This window comes from Saccostrea cucullata, unplaced genomic scaffold, assembly GCF_032062105.1.
Source record: "Saccostrea cucullata isolate Sc308-1 unplaced genomic scaffold, CSIRO_AGI_Scuc_v1 ctg4745, whole genome shotgun sequence".
Taxonomy (NCBI): Eukaryota; Metazoa; Mollusca; class Bivalvia; order Ostreida; family Ostreidae; genus Saccostrea; species Saccostrea cuccullata.
In genome coordinates, this window is record NW_026937319.1 from 23,371 (window position 1) to 47,535 (window position 24,165).

Sequence of the window (24,165 nt, forward strand, 5' to 3'; positions counted from 1 at the left end):
GACAACAAACGGGACATTTCTAAAGAAGAAGAAGAAGAAGAAGAAGAAGAAAACCTTTTAAGGTTCTATTTCATTCAAACATTATATCACATTTTCAACATATTAAACGCACACAAGAGAAATTGGAGACACTTCTACATAAGTTATTTTGACTTTTTATAGGACCTTTTTGAGAATTTCAAAGAATTTTCTAGATTATTGAGAGGCATAATGCTGAAAATTGTTGCATGAAAAGATTTTATTTTCAAGCTTCATTTTGAGAATTTTTGAATCAAATTATAAATAAAAGAGTGATTCTTCCTGTCTGAGGATCGGATTGCCTTTTAAAAGTAGCTAAATATTTTATTTTTAAAACAGGACAAAAGGAGATATAATAATAAGCTTTCATTGTCCTTATCAAGGGTACAGGGGACAGCTAATAACACAATCAATTAACGTAAAAAAAAAATACAAAAACAGTTAATCATGCAATATAGTTGAAAAAAATCTTTTAACTAATAGCAACTGACAACGGATTCGATCAAATATACCAGATGGTGTTTCTCATATGATTATGTAAGTGTTTTGTTAATTATTTCCAAATACCATTGTCCTTTTTGCGAATGTTGAATTTAATTACGTTTACTTAAAGTACATTTGCCATATAATATTCTATATTACAAGGTGCACTGAAAGCTGATATCATCCAAGTATTCCAGATGGTGCATCTCATATTATTATATATAATTGGCCTAATTATTCCCTTCTATGATTGCCCTTGAAGATGTTGAATTTTATGACGTTTACTTAAAATTTAAAGTAATTGGCTTTTTAACGGGAAAGGTTTTTTTTTACTTTGAATGCTGTTATGTATTGATTTCACACTAATATTTAAAATGTTATGTTATTGTAAGCGGCCTTAGAAGTTTTTATTTTTTACTTTAATCAGGATGTCTTTCCACAAATCTGTTTCCGTGCGATGTCTTATAATACGTATTAAGAAGCTTTGATCAGTTTTAAGTCACTCTGCTAGTTTCATCTGGGTCACAATTTTTATATCTTTGCAAAACTGAAAAATTGCAATTCCTTAGTCGACCTTATTGTGGGAGTAAATACTTCATAAATTTACTTACAATATAAAGATATTTATAATGAATATATTCATGGTAAAATATTAAATTCAAGGAATTTCATCTTTAAAAAAAAAATAGAATCCCCTCGTTCGTTTGATTCTGCAGAAGGAAGTATATGGAGATAACGATCTGCATGCTAGTTCAAACGTCAATACAATTCAGAGAAGAATAAACATGAACCTCCAAAACAACAGAGATTGTATCAGGTGCCATGAATAAGAAATCAACCCCTTTAGACAGGTTAGAACCATTGTGTGTTACTTGCCACTGTCGAGCAAGCAGCTGCAATCCGTAAAGAATTCAGTAGGTAATGTAATGGTCTTGCAATTGTATGAAAAACATCAGTCAGATTTCAATTTAATGATAGGTTGTACCCTTTGACAATGTCATTGTACGTATTAACCATCGAACAACTAACTGTTGATGTCATTCTGTTGGCAGTCAATAGATTACTTGGCGTAGACATTGTTTGTACGTAGAGTTTTAATAAGATATAATAATATCATGTCAAACTCAAGAGTATTTGTGAGTACTTTTTTTATTAGTGGAATCTTTAAACATAAAAAAAAATCAATATGTAATTCTCTCACTGACTCTTTTGGTGACTTTATTTCAAGCTGAGATCTATTTTGTCAGTGGACGTAACAATTATTAATTCAAAAAAAGTCATATTAATCTCTAGATGTTGAGGGCCACAACACGAGTTTTCTTCTCATTATTTGAATGAATTCTGCTTCATGGTAATACATGTATATGAAAACAGGTTACTCAATAAAAATTTTAAGACACCATGCACTCATTATAATTACCATGTGTAGATATTGTTATTTCTCAATGAATATCCTTTTTTTAGTAAAATATCTGAATTTTAAACACATATCTTTCATTCTGTGCAGTTTTTTTCCTTTATTGGGACATATCAAATTAACGCAGAAATATATTTACACTTTGAAATCTCATTTTCTTATTACGCATAATGATAAAATAGTAACTCTTTGAAAATCGTAAGTTATTCATAAGTTTAAGCGATGAATGGTTAAATTAAATTTTTTTTTTTAATTGGATACGGAATGTTTTTCAATAATAGGATAACATTTTTTATTCTCTCACAAAGAAATACAGTTCCAAATATGAAGTATTTACATTTAGAGAATCAGTGACTTGAATTAATCTATTGTGAGAAGTACAAAGACTAAAACTCGTGAAGATAATGGAATACTTATAATAAAAGACACTTTAAAAAAAATATATCGAATTGAACGCAACAGCAAGAGACGTCCTAATTAAAACAGAAAAAACTTATATTAACTTTGTTTCATTATGGACGGTTTTGATAACAGCTTAGAATCCTCCACTTTTCCAAGTTACACTAGTCCATATTCTTACAGTATTTGCCGACTTTCATGATAGATTATTTGCGGACATGACTTTATCTGAGGGATTAATCAGTCAGAACTGAAAACTTAGGGTTTTCTCACTTTCATGGTGGATGATTTGAGAGAATAATATAAACCCTTCCAATCCCCCCAGTTCACACCTCGAGTAAATCTGTGGTCCCCATACAAACCATTCAGGTTCGTTTTATGACAGGCATTATGCCACCACCCTCCAAAACAGTACGCTGCACAATTTACGGCTGCATAATTATCATTTTCTCGGTCATAGGTACTGAAAGGTCTTTCATTAGTACATCCAACACATGTTCCCACAAAACCATCACCTGAAATTAGCAAAAATTTAAAAAATTCAATAAATACAAGGTTCTACATCAATACTTAAATTAAGACATGTTGCAAATAAACTCCGAAATGGGTGCACCAGAGTTCTTACTTACTCCTGTAACAATACATCATATACAAGATGATGTTCGTTAACTATATTTAGGTTTCACTTGAATAGTAAGTATTGTACATTAAATTAAAAATAGACTTTAATTTTCTATTAACAGCTGCCATGCGATAGCAAAACCGTGAGTTCGGTGGCGTTTCCGGTTGGCGGATCTTAGCTACTGACAATTTTTAATGAAACTGGCAACAATCAATCGTTTATTTATTTCATAAAACCTCATCGCTGAATTATTCAACCAAAACTTGATTTTAATGATAAAATAGAAATAAGTTGTGATATTAGATTAAAGAGGGATACGTGCAAATTATTTTCTTCATTCATCCATCTTAATATTGACGGAAGCTTCGAGAAGTAGAACATCATATAGTATCGAGCCCGATGTCAAAGAGATAAACGAGGTGATTAAAGCTGCATGGACATCATCGTCGGAACCCCTGGATTTTCTCTCCGTTACACTGCGTTGAATGCAGTGTAACGGAGAGAAAATCTATTGGTACGACGATGCATGATAGGCGCAGATCCAGAAAATTGTTTTTCTAGGGGGTGGGGGGTCCAACCCTGTCAAATAAATAAATCCAACCCAGAAATTTCTTGACAAGCAAAAAAAAAATACCTTCATTCAAGATAAAAACGTTACTTGTAAAAGCATTGCGCACGCAGACTACATGTACCTAAGAAGAAAGATATGTAATGATACTTTGTAATAAGGGTTCTATGAAAGTTCCATGGATAAGCATTCATTAGTGATAGAGGAGTTGAAAATAAATGGCTCTCATTGAACCGCGATGCAAGAAAAAACTCCTGACTCTAGAGTAAACGCTACATCTGAAAGCACTGCACCACGCAGGCAACCTAAGAAGAAGAGATATACAAATAAAGCTTTTTAATAAGGATTCTGTGAAAATTTCATGAATACGCTTTCATTGGCGATGGAAGATTTGAAAAATGACTCCCCTCATTGTAACGGCCATTGCCATATTAATTTATTCTTATGTTTTTAAAGCAGAAAAAGTGTTTCACATCTCACCGGTATTTCCAGAGTAGCCTGACACCTGGATCCTGTAGTTGTCATGAGAATCCTCCAGGATAAAACTTCTGTATTCAGCATGTGCAGTATTACCATCATGGTCCTCCAATTCAATTCGTAATATCGCGTGTCCGTCTGCCGTAAGGTTATGGATGAACTTGTTTCCTTTACAATAATAATCGAAAAAGATGGATTACTGATTGGTTGATTGTATGATGTTTACGTACTGTTCAAGAATTGTTCACTCATATGGAGACGTAACCAGATATCGGGAAATGGCTACAGATTTAAATATTTATTCGGCACCCAGGAGACCATTGAGCAGCGAGTTACGTGTATTTATCCAGCGAACGCCTACCATGACACGCCTACGGTGTCCCATCTTTTTAAGATTTCATCCGAGGGACCCGGAACTTTCACTTCAAAGTTCCAAACATTAGGCCAAATGTTTAATGAAGAGTATGAGAAAACGAAAATTTATATGGAATCATTAAAGCAAAGAAGATATTTTACCATAGAAATTATAAATTTTTTTTATTAATATCTTATTTATACAAGAGCAAGAAAATATCTGATTACCTAACCAAAACTGTTTCTCAAGGTTTCCAAATCCAAGTTCATAATCTCTCCAATTCCTATTGAAATTTTCTGATCCGTCTAGTCGTCTTTGAAAAACTGAAATAGTTCAACATTTGAAAAGATCCCATTGTTCTAACCGTAGGCATCATCATGTTTATATATTTATGTTCTAAATTCACCAGTTCAAACGAACATAAATTATTTATAAATAAAACTCAAAAACACTTTATATAGGATGAGCTCGCATGCGCGAGTGCAACAGACTTTAATGAAGTGTATACAGTATACAAAGCACAGTCTTTAGCTTAACTTCTGAAATCCAAATCATTCTACAAAAGAAAAAGAAACAAATAAAGCGACAGTCAACATTAAAACGAACATTTTAACATGTTCAGTATATCGATCATACTGGAAGGGGTGGGTGGGGTGGGGGATAAGTCTGTTGCAATGTAGCAGCGAACTTCGAATAACTTAAAACACCCGAAAATCTACCTTATACGTGACTGAATCATGCGTAGCACGGATTCAACCTATTCACCCGTAAACAAATAAACAACCAGTCGATCTCCTTTATCGATGGACTTAATCTGCATACAAAACAAACACACGTGTTTTACCATAACTTTTATAAATATATTTATGTTCTAAATTCACCAGTTCAAACGAACATAAATTATTTATAAATAAAACTCAAAAACACTTTATATAGGATGAGCTCGCATGCGCGAGTGCAACAGACTTCGACGATAAAGAAAGCATTGACATAAAATTATCGAAACGATGACCCCACCCCTAGATATCAAGACTTCAAGGTAATCCAATTATTTCGTTTTTCAAACCAGGCCTTGAATAATTAAAAATTATCATAAAAATGTCGCAGAATTCTCAAAGTGATGCGTATTTACCCACATTGATCATTCTTCAAACTTCGTAAAGAAAAGTTAATATTATTTAGGAGAATAAAAATATAACTTTTCAGGAATGCAAATGAATTCACCTATAACATGCATTTTCCAAACGAAAGTTTTTCGACAATTATATCTACTCAGTATGTTAAAAATTATAGGTTTCCAAGCATTTGAAGAAAACTCCACAGATTTTTATACTGAGTTCTGTGTTACTTAAATTTCTTCTATGTATACTGCACAATTATTATTATGCATAAATACTGTAGTTTATAAAGCGTTTGCTATGAATGCTAAACTTCATAAATCAATTATAAATTTATATCAAACTTAAAAATTGGTATTTAAGGCTAAATCGAGGACATTTGTATAAAAATGTTCAAAGAACTTCCGATTACATTAAGATTCATAAACACTCAGTCTGTTCACTGGTATGAAATGTTGCTTGAACCTAAATGATTTTCCAAAAAAGAAATGTATTTCTAAGTAAAATACATGCAATTAGACAAAAAAGACACTTGCAAATCTATAAAGGAATATTAGACATTTATGTCATTCAGAGTTATCTCTCCTATCAGAGTATTAATGAACCTTAAGTTGCATGAAATTCAATTTGTTATATATAAAGATTTCAATTTCAAGCTTCCTTTGGAGACTTTCATGACTTTTGAATAAATCATTAAATAAAAGAGTTATCCTTCCCGGCTGAAGAGTTTTCTTTTCCTTTTTACCATGACGTCTTCAGATGAACTCAAAAAGCCTTCTACGTTGATTTTTTTTTTTAGTGAATCATACATATCAGCATTTGCAGTTCAGATAGCAACCCCGTTAAAACACTATGAAGAATAAAATTACTTATATAAACTTAAAAGTTTGAGTGCTTACAGAATTTCTCTGTTTCTTGTACAAGATTGTGACTTCCAGATACACAAGAATACCTTTTACAATACGAAATAAATTTAAATCAATCATAAATTATACTCATCTGATCAAACTCAATTATTAACCTTTTCTAAACATCTCTTGGTTATTAGCAATAGGACAAAAGAACTGAACTTCACCTACCAGAATGTAAACATTATTCCTCTTTGATTTTGACTAGAGGTGATTTGTCCGAACCTTGATTTTAAACACAGCTTTGGAAGTCTTCAGACAAATCCTTCAATGAAAGTTTTGCAAAACATCTGGTCCGTGTGTCCTGACTAAAGATACCTGAAAAAACTTTGCTCCAAAAACTTCAAAATCAGATTGTGATATCAAACTGCTTTATTATTCCCAAATCATTCTCTAAACGCTTAGAATCCAATCCAACAGAGTCTGTGATTATAAGAAGCACAGTTACAATTTGGCCTCCTTTACAGAATAAACAAGACAATGCTATATTAGTATTCAAGCTACTAAAATATAAATACGCAAATACAGTAGTTTCGCTTTGTCAATTGAAATTTCAAATATGTCTGCAAATACATCTCAAACAAATTGCACTTTTGTATATCTTTGGAAGTTTATGTACTTGCATTTATCGATAAAACGAGTTTCCTGCTTCAATGAGATACTATAATTTTACACATCTTCAAAAGACAAGAAGGCAACTAAATTTAAGGTCATGTCAACTTCGAAAATACTTACAAATCCAACAAAGAGAATTGTCTGCATAACCATACATCTCGGAATTTTCCAGCTTCATCAAGATACTTACAGGTCTTTTGAAGGTCTTTTGCTAAATATACTAGTCAATACTACATTCCAAAAATGTTAACTTCTTCGAAAATTTTAAAAATTTCAAAAATAATTTTATGATCAATGTACATGATGAACCATTCAAGCATTCCAGCTTCATCTAAGCTACTTACAGAATTTGAAAGGGTCTTGCCTGCATCATACTACATCTGAAACCATGCCAGATTCTTCAAGCTACTATAACTGAATTTTAAGTGGTTTTGTCTGTATCAAACCCTCTCAAACATGCCAGTTTCTCCAAGCTACTAACTGAATTTTATATGGTCGTTTCTTTGTAAAACTACATCTCAAACCATGCCAGCTTCTTCGAACTACTTACTGAATTCTCTATGGTCTTGTCTGTATCAATCTACATCTCAAACCATGCAAGCTTCAAGCTAATTACAGAACTTGAAAAGGGCCTTATCTGCATCATACTACATCTCAGACCATGCCAGCTTCTTCAAGCTACTTACAGAACTTGAAAAGGGCCTCGTCTGCATCATACTACATCTCAGACCATGCCAGCTTCATCAAGTTACTTAAGGAACTTGAAAAGGGCCTCGTCTGCATCATACTACATCTCAGACCATGCCAGCTTCTTCAAGCTTCTTACAGAACTTGAAAATGGCCTTGTCTGCATTATACTACATGCCAGACCCTGCCAGCTTCTTCAAGCTACTTACAGGACTTGAAAAGGACCTTGTCTGCATCATATTACATCTCAGACTATGCCAGCTTCTTCAAGCTTGGATAGGGTCTTGTCTGCATCATATTACATCTCAGACTATGCCAGCTTCTTCAAGCTTGGAAAGGGTCTTGTCTGCATCATACTACATGGCAGACCATGCCAGCTTCATCAAGCTACTTACAGAACTTCCAAAGGGCCTTGTCTGCATCATACTACATGCCAGACCATGCCAGCTTTATCAAGCTACTTACAGAACTTCAAAAGGGCCTTGTCTGCATCATACTACTTCTCATACCATGCCAGCTTCTTCAAGCTACTTTCAGAACTTCAAAAGGGGCCTTGTCTGCATCATACTACATGCCAGACCATGCCAGCTTCTTCAAGCTACTTACAGAACTTTAAAAGGGCCTTGTCTGCAATACATCAATACATGTGACAATAGGTCTTGCGAATATCATCATGATATCAACTCTTGAGTCATATTTTCTTCATAACAGATAGAAAACACTAAATTAGGACATGCAAAATGCATAATGAATGCTATTATAAACACTGTCTTAAATTGATACTCTATAATATTTATCAGTATCGGAATACATTATGTACAAATTATGGAGCATCAATAATATGCATTTATCTTATGTTCTTCATTTCTAAGTAATTTAAAATACATTGTACAACGTCCAGAATTAGGAGCATAAAAACCACTGTGGCTAAACAAAGGTTTTATTGAATAAAAATTTTTACTAAAATAAAACGATGTTTCATCATTTTTCGAGTTTATATCAGGAACATCAGGAACTATATATTCAATTACATGTACACTGTACATTATTTCCAAGATTTGAAAACAACTTCAGAAAAATGAACCAGCTATATGCAGTTCTATGCATCAATGTGTCACAGTACAACGTAGAATTGTAAAATTTTAGGACTGTTCAAACCATATCATGAAATTCAAATACAATTAGCTTCCAAAATAGTGTGTCTCGTTACTATAAATTAGAAACAGTGGAACTTTGTTCATAATTGCTACCAAATTCCAACCCATCATATAGATATAAAATTATATATACATGTACCAGGTACGTACGTGTATTAATTACTACCGTGACTTTACTAGAATTATACTCATTCTCAAGTAACACATGTTTGTTTGTTTGTTTGTTTTTTTTTTTTTTTTTTAAATTTTTTACAAAGCTAAATTCAAGCTGAAAAACGGACATTAATATGTGTCCAAATGCTTACCAGATTCTCTGTTCTGCGCGTGCCTCTATCTGCTATAAGAGTCGTAGCCGTAGCTTACATAGTCCTATGGTCTATGAGGCTTAGTAACAATTAAAGAAACAAAACTGGCAGAAGATTAGACGTTGACAAACGTTTTAATCACTCAAGCTTTCAGGAATTACGATTAACAGAATGAAATTTTGTTGCCTTAATGTGAAGGACACAGGGTGCTTATATGGTCCTTTACCCTATCGTAAATAATATAAACAGTGTTTAAAATTCAAATGTTATTTTTATACTTTTGTTCTTTCTTTGAGGAAGTCGCAAATAAGAAATTACCAGTATGTAGCTGCACCTTCAAATGTGCCAATTTTCACCCACATGGAGTCCAAACGTGTCAGAGATGCCCGGAACCTCGGCTCTGTTTGTTTGTGCATAATCAGCAACTGTTTCTACATGAAGCTAGGCGCTCGTCTAGTATAGACTGATTTCTATCTCCGATCTAAGCGAACATAAGTCTGTTGCAATGTAGCAGCGAACTTCGAATAACTTGAAACACCCGAAAATCTACCTTATACGTGACTGAATCATGCGTAGCACGGATTCAACCTATTCACCCGTAAACAAATAAACAACCAGTCGATCTCCTTAAGTTTATCGATGGACTTAATCTGCATACAAAACACAAACGTGTTTTACCATAACTTTTATAAATATATACATAATGACAAATTAACCAAATAATAAAAATAATATTTTGATTGGTATAGGCTGTTCGTTATCTTTTTGTTCAAAATTCTCCTTTTTAATAATCACTCTTATATATAAAACTATTCATTGTAAAATACTTTTGGAGGATAAAGAAATGAAAATGCATGCGGTTAATCTTTTTTTAATCTTAATTATTTATGAATATATATACAAATAATTAAAGTTGTTTTTTTTCGAAAAACGATTGTCCTATATAAAAGATACCACAGCGTCTGACACATCTGTTTCATATTTGGATGATGACTTTATACGAGACTGCTGATATTCTTGCTTCACCAACTTGTTTGTCAATAACTTACCTCGTCTCAGAAATTGTTGATACGTAGAACAGTCTTCTGTATCGAATCAACTGAGATATATAAACTCCGTATGCAGGTGATGAAAGTATATTGCTGCATAAGTAAGGGTATTGACGATAGGAGAGTTAAAGTCAACACGTTTATCACAGAGCTTCATTGTTAGATTACTCCCCATCATTAATGTCTTTCGAGAAACATATCCAAATATGAAACAGATGTGTCTGACTCTGTGATATCTTTTATCAATTTATCAGAAAAATTATGAGATAGAATAAGTTATTCATCGTGCTAATTCCGACGTCATGATACAGGCAAGAATGATAAAAAATGGTCAATAATAATAACAATGATTTATTAGTGTTATAAGTATCACCATTTTTATCATTTAATTACTTGAAAATAATCATTAATGTAGTATAAATGCGAACACATCTAGAAATTGTTTGTTCAAAATCTATCATAGTTAATTAACGCTCGATTATGAATCTTAATGTGTTTTACCTTTCGTAAATGTTTTCTATCTTGCAATAATAAATTGTAAAGAGAATTTCTTACTGTCCAAGAGAAGTTACCATCAAAATGACAGTAAACCTCCTTTTGTTCACCATCCAACACAATTCCATACACCCCAGACTTCCGCCTATGCGTTAATACGCAGTCGCAATCACGACATTCCTCTAAAACTATAATTAAATTATAATTAAATCATAATTAATTAAAATTATAATTGACATTCATGATATAAAAAGTAGTGAACTAAGAACATTGGTAACATTTATAGGGCCCTGGTTGTTTTAAATAATTTTGAAAAATTGTTTTCACATATTTAATATCAATTCCTGAAAAGTTATTTACAAGAAATTAAAATTACACAAGACAGAGCACTTTTCAATCGCTACCAAGGAGTACTAGTATACTGATATATTATATATTTATTGAAGTATTTTTAAATGATTCATTTTGATTGACAGATAAATAGAAAATAATGTGTCTCTGTCTCTCTCTCTCTCTCTCTCCCTCATTTAACGTATGTATAAAATTATCTTGGAAGAAAATATGACTTGTTTTCCTAACCGTTAGTGCACACTTCTGTTTTCCTGTCAGCATATTCAACTCCTCCGCAGTCGTCCTGCTTTAAATATAAATATTACACTTTATATAAAATAGATACACTATAATAAACACAAAAATGATATGCAGTCGCCTATATCATTTTACTTTGTTAAAGGAAACATTTAATCTAAACCAAAATCAAAATAATGTAGTGGATGGTCGCGGTTTTTCATTTTTATTTCTTATTTTATTTTTTTTTAATGATTAAACAATGCTCGGTTTTAACTCTGCCGCCAGGATTTCCATACTCCTGAAGCTTAAAACATCGTGTTGACGTTACTTACACTCCTGACCATAGTCACTGATAATATTTTTCCTATTGGGCCGTCCTTTAATACTCTGAAGCTCAGGAATATCATGTAGCATTGCTACATAACTGAATGATTCAATTTTCTAGCTTCCACTCTTATGAGTATTTTGGGATCTTTCAGAGTACCATGCAATTTGCTCTGGTACTCGCTGCTTCTTGTTGTCATCGTTAGGCTTTTCAATTTTCAGTAAGCATGATAAGGACTACATGTTTCCGTCTTCTGAATTTATTTATCATGTTTCATTCAACGGAACAGAATATATGTATAATTTTTTTTCTCATAAAATAGTGTACTAAAACCTCTTTATAGGTATTCCTTCCTTTTTTAACAGCATATTACAGATCTAGAGATAAAAAGGATAAAATTATCTATAGTAAGTTGTTAAGTACGTTACCTTATATACATTTGTTTCACGACCCCAATTTTCTTAGTACTCTTATATTTGAATTTACTTAAAATATGTAATGGTATACTGTATACAGGGTTATTTTCGTCCTGTGTTATTTTCGCCCTTTTAAACTTGCCAACTAATTTGCCCCGTTTTATATTCGCAAAGTTCCAGTTCTGTTTAAAACTTATACTGTGTATTTGAAATTCGCGTTGTTTTAAATTCGCACACTTGTGACAAGGGCGAAGGGGGCGAAAATAAAACAAGGGGCGACAATTTCCCTGCATAGAGTTTTTAGATTTTAATTCAAGCTATCTGTATACATACCAAACCAGGCTATAATATTACTTTGAAAATTATATTCAAAAAGTCCATGCCAGATGTGAAAAATATGTTTATACATGTATTTTTCTTGAAATTAAAATGAAAAGATGCTATTAGATAACGCGCAGGGATGGGGTAAACTACAAAGGAATGTAATTAATTGAATTACAATTACTGGTCCAAATCCTTCAATTAAATTCCCATTCCCATTACAATTACTTTGCAAATGTAATTAATTAGATTACAATTACTTTGCAAATGTAATTAATTAGATTACAATTACTTTGCAAATGTAATTAATCAAATTACCTATTACATTAGGAAAATACGCTTAAAAATAAATAGCCATGAATGTTCATTTATATTCATACACATTGGGATACTTTTTTAACATTTACATTCCCAGTTGTTTAGATGTTAATAAAATTTTGAAATATTGTGTTGCCTACATCTACCCACTATTAGGTTTAGAGGTTTTTCTGCCACAATGAAAGGGCATTTGTGACCGGAATACACAAATACTGATTTGTAGCAAGTTAGAAGTTAATTACTTTGGTTTGTACCTTAATTCATTTAATTGTTACATATTTAAAAGTTTTTTGATATGTTTATTAATGGATGTTTTTTCACTGACGTTTCCTTCTTTTTCATCATTCTAAGCTGTATCTCAAAAAATTGGGTATTTGACATTTTATGGGTCAAACAAATGTCTTCCCAAAATGTTTAAATATCTTAAAATAAATATCTGAATAAATATTTGTTGTAAGGGTTTCCTGTATAAGACAAAGTTAATGTTTGTACAAAAACTACCAACAGGTAAAGTCTATACGAGTGTAAAATCTCTATAAAAATTTCAGTGTCAATGTGTACATGATCCTAGGGCACTAATTAGCACCTGTTAATCACTTATACACAAGCTATAGATGTGGCAAACAAAAGATGAGAAGCCATTGGAAATGGTATATTAAGAGTCAATTCATAAACAACTTCATTGAATTTTTTTTATTTAATTTGTGCACAATAAACAGGGAGATTAATTTGATTCCAAAGTGTGGAAGAAAATGCAATATACTAAAATAGGAAAGATGTAAATTCCTTTAAAAATTTATTATTAATTTTTTCCCAATACATCTCTTATTTTTTTTATTTTTACTTGAAAAATGTGTAAAAGATTTAAGGAGATGGCTATTTTTCATCATAATTTTATTGAACATCAATGTAATTGAAAAGTAATTGTGAATTACATATCTTTTTTGAAAGTACTTAATTAAATTAAAATTACAGGTAATTGAAAATTTGGCCAATTACATATTACTTTCAATTACATTGAAATTTGTAATTAATTACTGTCAATTACCATTACACAATACCATTACCCCATCCCTGATAACGCTGGTAAAAAAAACTTACCATAAAATACCTGTTGACAGTACGGTCCAGATACAAGGCCGATATTTGGTCCCTTTCCTTTACTAAGGCGGCATATCTTACCATTGTCTATGGAGCAAATTTCTATAGAATAGCATTGAAGATCATTCAAGCATCTTGCTGCACAGCGGCGTTTTGATATTTTGTGATCTAATTCTAATTCCAATATTGTCAGATATTTATTATCATATGAAACGTCCCCGACATACTTAGGACGTTTTTCTAGAACCGAAATCGAAAAAGCTAACTTAACTTGTAGGACAGAAAGCAAGAAATAAATAACAACATAACGTTGGAAAGCCATATCGTTAGTGAAATCGAGGCATTCTAGTGCATTTTGCTGAAGAAGTCAAATATATTCTTTATCTGTTTTTAATATTTTCCTCTGATTGGTGGAACACATTTTGATTCCATTTTTTGACAGAAAGGTTTTGCTGGTCATTGGACACCCATGCTTACAATGTAGGATGGCAAATTACAGGAAAGCGTAGACATGAAAAGATAAAGAGTAAACTTTTCTTCATGATGATATTTGGTTGATTAAAAATTCATGCATTTTTAATCAACCAAATATCATTATGAAAAAAGGTTTCTCTCAATCTTTTCATGTCTACTCTTTCCTTTAATTTGCCATCCTATGTATGGGCGTCCAATGACCCACAAACTGTCAGAAAATTAAATCAATAAGTCTGATAATTCGAAGGCATAAACATATTATTACTAAAATAAAATATACGACATAAATTTTGCAGGTACAGTGTGAACCGCAGTTGTGGATTTGTTCTGTCTAGAGAGAAAAAATCGGTTATTCTTCACAGCTGGTGTATCAGCTCTGCGTTTCCTTTCAAAACGTGAAATTCTTCATAATCACCTTTAAGGCTAAACCACTTTACTTACATTTATTTTTACGAATCCAAAACCTCATGAGAACAATACAAAGATATATAACAGGGTCGAATAAATGTTAAACAAGCCCTTATCCTCGCTGTGTTGACGGAGAATTTATTGTACAGCTACAAATTCAAGAGGCGATGTAAATTAAAAGAATTAAAAAAAAAAAAACTCCTAAGAAAACTTTAAAAAACTTTTGGTATTTGAAATCTCAGAACCTTCGAATTACCAAAAGCCTAGAAATTTGAACAATGATTCCTCTTGTGTATAGGAAACATAATGCTTTTTGCGATATACTAAACAACTGTTTCTTTAATATAATTAAATCTCGCAAATTTCCATGCATGGAATGGTGAAAAAAAAAATAAAGTTAAAAAATTATCAAAAGTTAAATTTTGTAATCGATTTTCATTTGCGTGCGAGAAATATTCGCATTATTCTAAACGTTTCTATACTACTTTTATAAATCAAAATAATTAGACAAAGTGCGATATTGCTTTTTTTGTACAGAATTTAAATAAAAATTCGCGAAAAATGTTTTTTTATAAACAATAATTTGTTTATGGTATTGTACCTGTATAAGAATTAAGAATATCGAGATTAACCATGAATGAATTATATTTTTACGTGAAGGAGAAAGTTCGAAAACTGTCAATTCTGTGAGAGAAAGAACTGTTCGAAGCCCTAAGGGCCAAGAATAGTTGTTTTTTTTTGTATAGATTTTAAATAACAATTCGTGAAAAATGGTTTTTTGTAAACAATAATTTGTTTATGGTATTGTACCTGTATAAGAATTAAGAATATCGAGATTAACCATGAATGAATTATATTTTTAAGTATATGCAAACATATTGTACTTTTTCTCACGTTGAAAAAATTGCCCTATTCTGTATAATAAAAATACACAAGGTAAGAAACAAAAGCTGTAATGTAAAGTTTCAAGGTAATAAATACTCAAATCTTTTATGCTATATAATGTACTAAAAAACAAAGGATTGCATAACAAAAATGTTTTAATCGATAAAATAAACATGCACAAAATTTTAAAACTTACAAATCATTATGAATTAATAGCAGCAGAGAGTCTATATGAATCATGGAAACGTTTCTATAAGTGAAAATTGATTTTTTAAAACATCCAGTCTCTCTCTCTCTCTCTCTCTCTCTCTCTCTCTCTCTCTCTCTCTCTCTCTCTCTCTCTCTCTGAGAGTGATATCAAAACCATGCCTCAAATCTATTACTATATAATGTACTAAAAAACAAAACCAAAAATGTTTTCATGAAATATATGCACAAAAAAAAATCATTTATTTATTATTTCTCTCTCTCTCTCTCTCTCTCTCAGTGATATCAAAACCATGCCTATCGACGAACCAAAACCTTCATGAAATATATGAAAAAAATCATTTATTTATTATTTCCAACGTACGTTATTATGAACTAACAATATAATTATCAGAATTTAATTCGTTTATTTGGTTGATTTAAAGGAGATTAAAGATTTACTCTGTTAAAAAGTTATGTAGGTTGATTTTCATCTTAATTTATGTGTTTCTTATTTTCAGAACCTAGCTTTAATTTTCCATGTTCCCTTCTCAAGTTTGAAATTTTTCATTAACACTTACTGCACTAAGAATATTTTTGTTATTATTTCATTAATCGAAAGATTTTTCATAACGATTAGTATGAGGAAATGATTACAAGCTCAAGTGCCCAGTGAAACAAGCAAAATCTTTACACTATAAGGGTTATATACATCATCGTTTTGATTTACCTTGTCAACGTCATGTAGATTTTATCTATAGCTTAAAACGCAAAAAAAAAATAAAAGTTTTTATGCCAAGGTAGAGAAAACATATTCAACTAGAACTGTCCAAACGGGACAAAATACCCCCGCTGGGTTCAGAAGTGCTAAATCATGAATATTTTATGGATCTAAGAGAAGAGAGAAATGCCAAAACATTTTTAGTGCAAATGTAATTGCTCATTATATTTTTTATGAATGAAACGAAGGCGCAGCCTAATAAAAAAAAATAGACTAAATATACAGACCAGACACAAATTATGAACTTTTTCTGTCAATGACCTTGAACTTGGATAAATGACCTTGGTTCAAAGTCATGACACAACCTCAGGTCATAAGCAATGTTTGTGTGAAGTAGTAGATTCAAGTTTTTCCATAAAAAAAATATAGACCGGACACGAATTATGAAATTTTTCTTTCAGTGACCTTGAACTTGCACAGATGACCTTGAGCCAAGGTCATGGCACACCTTTAGGTCATGAGGAATCTTTGAGTGAAATAGGAACTTACCAAGTTTATCCATAAGAAAGATATGGACCATACAAATTATGAATTTTTTCTTCCAGTGACCTTGAACTTCCCCAAATGACCTTGGGTCAAGGTCATGACACACCCTTAGGTAATGAGAATCTCTGTGTGAAATGAATTTTTTATGGAGCGGAAACTTTTGCCAGACATACGGACCTAGACAGACGGACGGACGGACAAGCTGAACTTCCCTAGAACTTGTTTGCTATTGTGTAAAATAGAAAAATAAGTTTTCCAAGAAACAAGGTCATGACAGTCATTTTTTACTTCTCCAAAATTATATAAGTGACCATTCGATTATTATGACAACCCTTAAATCATCTCTGTGTGAAATTAGAACCTACCAAGTGTATCCATACGAAAGATATGGAGCGGAAACTTTTGCACAGACATTACCCAGAAGTGTACAAGATTCAACTGTGTGAAATTAAGCTACCAATCTATATATTTTTATACTGTACATCAAAAAATTTAAAAATACGCTTACAAGTATTTTTTTTCCTATATGACCCCCCCCCCCCAACTTCGTTTGCGGGGGGATAATAAAAAGGATTCTTGTATAACTTGTCCATATTTAATTTCAATAATTCAATTTTCTATATATCATTTTTGCTATGTTCAAAATTTGTGTAAAATAGAGACTTTAGTTTCAAATAGGAAAGGAATTTGAGAACTTGCTATTTTTAAGTTTTCCAAGAAACATTTTCGAACAAAAAAGCAAACCTTTCTCAAAAAATTTCATGAATTAATACAGATTTATAAAGTCAAATTACTTCTCACAAAATTAATTGTTTGACAATGCCTCAAAGGATTGCAGCATTGAATGCATTGCTGATCAATATAATCTTGTTTACACAGTCTATATATTTTTTTATATCTAAAAATTATATTGTTTTATTAAGAAATACGCCCAGTTTTATATTAGTTCTGTAAGAAACATTTTTGTGTTATTTTGTACTTAAATGCATGTTTCGACTTTAAATAAGAAATACCATATAGACAACTTTAACAAAGTTTAACCTAATATAATTTAGGCAAATATCGATATCTTAACTTGTCTATCCTAATAAATTTAGGCATAATTCGCCCTATAACTTTACTTGTTTTCGATTTGTATTTCTCCAATCATTATTCTATGTTTGATGTATAATCTTATGCCAATGATTTTCATGTCTTATTTGTATATAGTAATGACATACTTTAATTTTTGTTTAATCGGTATAAACAGAAATGAAAAATTATAATATTACTCACAGCAATCGTAACCAAAATAATTACATATTTTAAATGTATCTACTATAAAAGTAATGTCTTTGATATACAGTGTGACAAGTTCTAGACAATTTTACGAATATTTTGATCACAACAGGTCAGAAAATCAATTGCTGAGGACAAAAGCTTTGCCAAAAGAATTCTTTGATGATTCAAAACATATCAGAATAAGACAAGTTTTCATAACAATATTTAATAACATAATGAAATATGGAGAAAACGAAGAATATTTCAACTCAAAAGTTCATTGAAATGTACAAATCAAGAGCAAAGAAAACACACACCTCTAATGTATTAGAGGTTGGACCAGGTGCCATGGAGGAGTAAAACGTCCTCGGTAAACGAGTCACACCTGCCGTGTTCTCCTTGTCAAAGTAGGCAAACTAAAAAATCAGAAGACAATACAGAGTGTAAATAATGGCTCTGTCGAATGCATAATGCCCCAAGCCTCCTTTTCCCCCAAAATGCACAAATTCAAAGTCAGATGACTATCATTTTTATATTCTAACGCTTAATATTTCCTGACTTTCATGATGGATGATTTGAGTGAATAATTTAGAGTTTTCCAGTTTTCCCAGTTCACTCCTTGTCCATATCTGTTGTCACTATACAGTCCATTCAGATTCGATTATGGCATGCGTTGTGCCACCACCCTCCCTTTCCCCATACTGCACAATTCAGAGTCAGATGGTTATCATTATCACGGTCGTAGGTGCTGAAAGGCATCCCGTTGTTACAAATGCTACATGTCCCTGCAAAACTGTCACCTACATGGATGAATAAAAAAATGTCAAAACACACAAGTACTACAATATATTTGCAACTGTTCATATGCGCAATTTCGAAACGAATTTCAGCGTCTGCATCTAAATCGGGTTTATCTATATGGATCAACAGCGTGAATTTCTTTCTTTGATACATAATAGTCTAAATTTTAGCGGCAATGACGCAAACAACAATGCTGAAAGGACAAGTACATATACATTAATTTTAGCTACTCGAGGAGAGCTTGCTCTTTTATATCAATATATAAAGCGAGGCATGCTACTGCTGATAAATTCATGTCACATAGATTTCAACAACTTCGTTCAAAGTCGATATTTCGTTAATTGTATGGTCCTATAATGACCTAGTTAAACACATGATTTTTTACATGGTCTTATTTTGGCGGACTTGATTCGTACCAAGTGTAACCCTTATATTTTAATAATGAACTTGATAACAGAAAGTTTTGTCTACAGGGCGTGACCGGTTACTAGGGGGTGTTTTCTCCCTTCTAGTCACTGATTCCACCGCTGGGATTTTGAGGGATCCGTGGTTTATGTCCTTTTTTACATGTGGAAAGGACTGATTTGTATCTTACCGGCATTTCCGGAATATCCTGTCACATGAATCCTGTAGTTGTCACTCGCATCTTCCACAGTTAAGCTGTTGTATTCAGCGTACCTAGTATTACCATCATGGTCCTCCAACTCAATTCGCAAAATGGTATGTCCATCTGCCGTCAGTTTATGGATAAACTTGTTTCCTTTATTGTCACGTTATAAAATGAGAAATTTGTGAACAGTTCAAGATCCAAAAAGCGAACGACAGATCAATTACTCAAATATTTTTGAAAATTTAACATGTAAATAAACATTAGATTAAGTATGTAGAAAATATGGGTGGGTGAATTAAATACATGTAGAGTTGGGGAATTGTACAAGATTTAAAATATCTTTGTAAAACATTTCTCAATAGAATTCGGCAATATTTTTGGCGATCTAAAAAAATCGGTTTGGCGAATAAATTAATTTCGTATTTTTGGCTGAAAAAAAAATGATTGTCCGACATTAGTATTGGAAATCACGGAGCAGACTAGTCACAGTAATCCTAGAAATGCAGAAAACTTTAAAAGTTTTAATATTTAAAAGTCTTACAGTGTACAATCGTTGAGTGATCATAGAGAGCTGAGCGACAATTTGATTTTCACCATCGGCAAACTTTTATTTAAAAGATCGTTTTTTGAATAAAAGTTTGCCGATGGTGAAAATCAAATTTCGATTTAAATGTCGATCGACCGACGATCTACTCAACAAAGAGTTAGTCGGTAGACTATTCAATGACAGCTTCATTTGACGAAATCGACCATCGACGCAACAAAAATATATAACTCGGTTCGACAATTAAAAAGACTAGTCGGCTGACGATAAAAGGACAACAATCTAACAAACTACTTGCGTATACAGTATATTCTGACTGTCGCCGAAGAATTTTATTTTGCCTAAAATACTTGGAAATGTGATTAAGAGAGTAGTGTGGGATAAGGATCAACGCCTTACTCCAAAGCAAATGCTCTAATTCTTCGTCTCACATAGGTGACTTTCAAGCAACTTGCATGCTTTAACATGTCGATGAACTTCGTTTTTTCGCTAATTTTATATTCTTTTTTTCAAAATCTATGTACGGAATACAATGTATCCGTTCTAAAATACAATACGACAATTTTCATATATTTGAATATCATATCAACATTATTTCTAAATAAAAAACATTTTTAAAAAATCGGGATATGCGATATTAATACGCATGTATAAACTTATAAATTACCTAACCAAAATTCTGACTCAAGGTTCCCAAACCCGACTTCATAATCAGTCCAATTCCTGTAAAAGTCCTCTGATCCGTCTAACCGTCTTTGTAAAACCTGGAGAAAAATCAACATAAGAAATGAATTTGAATTTTTAATAGTCTATTCAAACATTCCTCTTTTTATTAAGGTTTTAATGAAATTCAATGTTACTCTAAAAGAAGTTCTTACAGTCCAAGAATAAAGGGTTTCGAAAGAGCAGTAAACATGTTTCTGTTCACCAGCCAACACGACACCATAAATTCCGGACTTCTGGGTATGCGTCGATACACAGTCGCAGTCATTACATTCTTCTGAAAACATTATCGGAACATTGTAAAAGAGATATTATTTGGGAAAGTTTATATTAAATAGATAAGTGAATTGTTAGTAGGGCTCCAGAAAAGCATTTCACAAAGTCCAAACAAATAAGAATAAAAAGTGGAAAATAAAAATGTGATCTAGACAAATTTTTCTAACTTTTTTTTTATTTTGAATATAAATAACACATTATGATAAGAGACTGGGCCTTTTTATGAAAAAATTTAAATAAAAGAAGAAAAATCATATTACCATAAATGCAGACACCAGTTTTTCTGTCAACATAACCGGATCCTTCACATTCGTCGTCCTTTTAAAATAAACATTTTACTGGATCAAAGAGACAGTAATAAATATATATATACATGTAATACAGTTATAATATAGTGAGCTACTAAAACATTAGTTTATTCTCTGGTATATCAGTCTTTTTTTTTCAGGATAGAACCTCATTTTCCTTAAAGGCAATAAGGTATAAATTTCCATCATAAACACTTGCTGTCGTCCTGAACTCAATTTTAGATGTAGTATTATGTATCAATTGACAACTTATCAATTAACAATTTTTTATTCCTTTCCTGTCTCGACACGATATATCGGTATTCGAGTGAATTTGAAATAAACTGACACAACGGCCTGTTTCACTCTTGGATATTTTACTAGAAAAAGACGTTAACGGTAACATAATCATAAACATTTTAATCGTTGGATTCCCCTAAATATGTAGCAATACACAATCATCACCTGCAAATGAGGTTTTATCTTTCAGTTGATCGATACGTAAGCTCTACTTACGAACAATGTCTGAAACGAGGTAAATAATTTACAAACACAATTCTTGTTGACAAAAACAAGACTATCAACTGTTTCGTTTAAAGTCATCATTTCGAAAATTCTATAGGCGAAACAATGCCCCTATTAGACAATTAAATCTATCTTTTGCTTAAATTAGATATTTGCAATATTGATTTAAAGGTCGTTACACTAGTAAATAAATTGAATATCTACGAATCTGTTCGTTATTCCCCGATCATTATAAAGAGCAAAAGCGAGGTTAAAGAGTCGGCTGGGGATGCCCACTCCTCTATGGCACCTGATCCCTTTTTATTGATTTATTAAATGGATTTTGAGATGAAATATTGTTCATTATCTTCATATAAATTATAAATCTTACGAAACATACAAATGTACCTTCCAGTATCTTTTAAAACATCTTTACATGTAAATATTTTTTAATTGACAGTAATTGACAACAGTTATCAGTACATTTTTAAGAGAAAAAATACCATTATTAAATAAACAAATCGTAATTAAATTGACTTTTGAGTTTGGTTACTGTTCGTTATCGATCTCCATATATTTCATTGCACAGTTTCTTTTCTTCTAACCAAAGGTGTTGCCCGCGTGGTGCAGTGGTTAGAGTGTCTTCTCTAGAGTCGCGAAGTATGGAGTTGATCCTTTCGTCGCGGGTTCGAATCCCACTGTAGGACGTGGAGACCGGTCCTTCTGATGAGACCGTATAAACCGAGGTCCCGATCGCAGAAGGTGTTGGCACGAAAAATATCCCTCCCTGCACAATGGCCCTTAGTGCCGAATATAGGACAAAATTTGCAGCTCTCCACCGGCAAGTGGTGGCGTCTCCATATGAGTGAAAAAAATTCTCGAGAAGGACGTTAAACAATATACAATCAATCAATCAATCAATCTAACTAAAGGTGACTGCACATTCCAGGAACCTTAATTTACTATCATAAAACACATTTCTTCATTTACAGTTTATGTACAATTACTCAGAAGAGATGAACTTTTTATTTGCGATTTTCCATTTGTAATATGATTACGTACCATTTGAAATCGACTACATGTTGGTTCGGGAATACCACCAGTATCTCTCCACTCTCTGCTCACTCTACACTCCTCGCCGTAAGGTGTAGAACATAGTTCTATAGCATTACACTGTAAATCATTGAGACAATGCCAGGCGCAGCGGATTTTTGTCATGGTGTACGACAGCATAAATGTTGAAATTGTGTGTGTATGATTGTCATACGAAACCTCCCCTTCGTAATTGAAAAACTCGTGTTCTTTCGAAGTTGATAAGGATGCTTCTGTAAAAGCAGTAATGATTAAGGAAAACAGCATCCAGGAAACGTAATGAAAGAAACAAAATACCATCCTTACAGAACGTTTGCATCGGTGGCCTATTTCTTTAAATTTCAGATCCTAGATTTTATAGACATATTTTTGACTTGACACTCTCATTTTAACTTCGAAATGTCTTAGCCAAATTTCATTGGTTAAAAATACGAGATGTTGCGTGTTATGGGAGGATCCAGAGGAATACGGTAGAACAAAAAAACCCACTTCTCTTTGATATCGAAATTTCAAAACTGTACAACAAAATGTCAAAGTGAAGGAGGTATATTTATTTATTTTTAAAAAAGGATTCATGGATTATTGGTATTTCATACGTAGCCTTAGTATGATCTCTGGGAAAATTAAACAGATTTTACCAGTCAATATCTTTTTAAATGCTATTTCTAGAATCATCCGGACTAAGATTTAATGAGCATGAACCACGAATTTCCGGTACAGGGCTTTATGGCTCGAAAGAGTTTATCATATTGATGCCTTTAAATGTTGTTTGCGCGCAAATTGTGTCATCAAGTGGTTAAAGGTGAACATCAATGATGCAGTATATTATGCATGAAGAGACGAAGTATTGTTCATGATCGGGATCGAAATAACAGAAAAAATTTATCGTCAATTCAGCGAGTAAATAATAGACTAACCATTGGTATGAAAAATGTCAGTCAGCATTTGACTCAATGATAAATTGTATTTGCTGACAAGGTCTTTATATCGTCCTTAGAACTTACGAAATGATGACTTTAAACGAGACTGCTGAAATTCTTGTTTCATCAACTTGTTTGTCAATAATTAGCCTCGTTTTAAAAATCGTACATTATTGTTCATTATTCAGTGAATGGACAAAGATA

General features: G+C 32.2%; 1 pseudogene; it reads right to left on the reverse strand.

Annotated features, from left to right (window-relative positions):
* Positions 1-18,701: 18,701 nt before the first annotated feature.
* Positions 18,702-23,248, reverse strand: LOC134247918 (fibrinogen-like protein 1; annotated as a pseudogene).
* Positions 23,249-24,165: the final 917 nt, after the last annotated feature.